The sequence below is a fragment of the Triticum aestivum genome, chromosome 3A (genome assembly GCF_018294505.1).
Source record: "Triticum aestivum cultivar Chinese Spring chromosome 3A, IWGSC CS RefSeq v2.1, whole genome shotgun sequence".
In the NCBI taxonomy this organism is placed as follows: Eukaryota; Viridiplantae; Streptophyta; class Magnoliopsida; order Poales; family Poaceae; genus Triticum; species Triticum aestivum.
In genome coordinates this window covers 714832768-714835945 of record NC_057800.1, presented here as the reverse complement: position 1 = coordinate 714835945, position 3178 = coordinate 714832768, and positions in this window count along the sequence as shown.

Below are 3178 nucleotides of genomic sequence, written 5' to 3'. Positions count from 1 at the left end.
GCTAGCTGAGGCGCTAAGGTCGTACTACCGCTCCTAGACCCGGTACTACCATGACCTTGCACTGTACTACCGCGTCTAAGAGCAGTACTACTATCTTAGCTTCGCAGCACTTGGCAGTACTACCATAGGGATCAAATCTCTCTCTAGGCATTTATCATGTATGCTTTCTGCTTGTTTCTCTTTCTTTGTTGTGGTCTTTGCATTAATCCCTCTTGGCTGTTGTGGGTGTTTTGTGTTTTTGTGTCTCAGGTGGTGGCTCTCTCCGTTCCAATCCCAGTCGTGACACTGGCTCCAAGCGTCTGCGCAACCCCCAAGATGAAGCCCTAGAGGGCTCCAATGCCCCCAAGCGCAATGTCAAGACCACTGCCAGCAAGCAAAAGGAACCTGCTAAGGGCATGGACGAGATTTCTGTCTCTGAGTATGTCGAACGCCGGAGGATCAATTCCTATGTGACTCCTCGGGCTGTGCTCAGAGGCACCGAGATGTTCTAGAACAAGCAACAGGTTCTCATCTATCTGGATGTGATCAAGAGCAAGCAGAATACCTTCGTGGATGTAAAGTGGATAGACATGCATCACATGCGAAAGGACAAGTTTTGTGACTATTTTGGAGAGGCTCTGGACTTGGTGGAGCAGTTTGCTATTGAGCCGGTGATCTCTTTTCACCATGACTATGACCCTGGGTTCATCTATCAGTTCTTTGCCTCAGTGTACTTTCATCCCGGGGAGGAGCGGAGGATGACCTGGATGACCAACGGCCGTCAGCTGTCTACTACATGGAAAGAGTTCATGGATCTGCTGCACATTCCTGATGACGGGCTTCACACCCCCGTTGGTGTTCGCCCCCATGCCAACTCTGAGTCTGCCAACAAGAACCTGCTTCAGCCTTTCCTTGTTGAGAAGGTGCTCCCCAATGGCAAGTCAACTTGGGTGTTAAACTCCTTTCTGGATATCATGCATCGCATCTTCCGCAACACTCTGTTCCCACGCATTGGTGACAAGGACAAGGTCCATGCATATCTAGTGGACATGTTGCTCCTGTGCGCAGAGGCACGTTCTTCTCAGACTCAGCCACTTGATGTCTCACACATCATGTGGTGTGAGCTTCGGTTTGTGGTGTTCACTTGCAAGGTACCTATCTATGGACCGTACCTGTTTCTGCTGCTCTCCACCACTTGGGAGAAGATGTACCCGGGTGATGAGTTCCTTGCTCCAGACTGGATTCGCCATGAGTCCATCAGCCTCCGCGTCAAGCCCAACTGGGCCAACACCACTACCCGTGCTGAGGCCTCTTCTGCTAGGAGGGCTGCTGGTGAGGAGGAGGCTGTTGCTGGGAATGTTGCTGAGGACCGTGCTGCAAGGTCCACCACTCCTTCCTCTGAGCCGTCATGGGCCAAGAAGCTAAAGGACAAGATGAAGACTCTCTTCTGCATGCAGGCAAAGGGATAGTACAAGGCTCACGTGGCAGACAAGGAGAGTCGCCGCCGTGACAAGAAGGTTATGAGGCTCTTTGGAGAGGATGTGTCTGGCGGGTCTGAGGACGTCATCACACCTGAGGCTGCCTGGATGTCAAAGCAGGGATACAAGTGGACCAGTTCAGAGGATGACTTCGAGGAGACTATCCCCGCCGCTGAGTCTGACGAGGAGCACGAGGAGCAGTGGGACGACTTCTCTTCCTGAGCCACCCCGTCTATGTAGGTGTCCTCTCTGCCTTTTTGGCGTCTCGATGCCAAAGGGGGAGAGAGTGTAGGGATTTGCGTTGTGTCGTGCTTGGTGCGTTTATTTGCTTTGTCTTTTGGACCTCGTTTGTGCTTGTTTGCTCTTGTTTGGTTTGTGCTTTCGAGACCTTTCCTCATATGGTATAAGACATATGCACTTTATCTATCGTAGTTAACTTATGTGTGTGCTATCTTGTATAGTGATAGATATGCCTTGTCTCTATAATATAGGGGGAGCTTTGATCCTATTATTCGTGTGCCGTGTAGTCCAAAGCACTCATCTAGGTGACACACATCTAGGGGGACCCCGTCTATATTCTAGAGAGGAGGGGTTTGCATTTACTTTTTTTATTTTCCTTGTGCAAATCCCGTATTGTCATCAATCCACCAAAAGGGGGAGATTGTAAGGGCATATTTATCCCTAAGTGTTTTGGTGATTGATGACAATGCATTTGCGGACTAATCGTGTGCCTTCAGTATTCCAGACACTTCATTGCTAGGCACAAGACGATTGGGTGCCCCTCGAAGACTGATGAAGACGGCGTCTTTTCTATGTTTCTTTTTGGTGGATTTGAGTCGTAGGAAAGCCGTACTATTAAGAGGGGGTCCGCATTGGAAAGGTTGGGTGGAATCATCACGTACACATCTCCTTCTTGTCCCCTCCTTTTTCCTTGGAGCTTCCTCCGTTTTCTTGCCTCCCTTGTCTGGCTGATGTGGTTGGTCGTGGTAGTACTGCTCCCAGGAAAACGGTAGTACCGTAGGCATCTGCGGTAGTACCGCGCGGTGGCGCGGTAGTACCGCAGGTGCCCACGGTAGTACCGCTCCCCTGGAGCCGCAGTACCGCTGCCCACCAGGCTAGTGCCGCCCCTTCGCGGTAGTAGGGGCGGATGTAATTTTTTACATCCGCACCTACCACGGTAGTATCGTTTTCGCCGAGCGGTAGTACCACGCTATGTAGTCAGGCAGTAGTACCGCCCCTCGGTGGTACTACTGTGTCGGGTTTTTGCTACTTCCGTTTCTTTGCGGAAGTAGGCACGGAAGTTCCCTTCCCCCTGGCTGGGGGTTTTTGCCTTGCGGTAGTACCGCATGGGGGGCGCGGTAGTACCGCGCGTGCGGAAGTACCGCCCCCAGCTCCTGCGCGTCTGTTTATCTTTACTGTCGCTGGGTTGCGGCAGTACCGTGGGTCGGTACGGTAGTACCGCAGAGCCGTGCGGTAGTACCGCCTAGTTGCAAGCAGTAGTACCGCTAGCGAGGCGCGGTAGTACCGCTGGCCGCGGGCTGGTTGGTGGGTAACGGTTGGATCCTTTTTCCACAATATATAAGGGGTCCCCTTCTTCCCCGTTGACTCACCTCTTCCACCCCTAAGCTCCATTATTGCTCTAAGCTCCATTTTCGCCCGATCTCACTCCCTAGCCGACCAAACTTGTTGATTTTCTCGGGAGTGGTTGAGAAGGCCTCGAT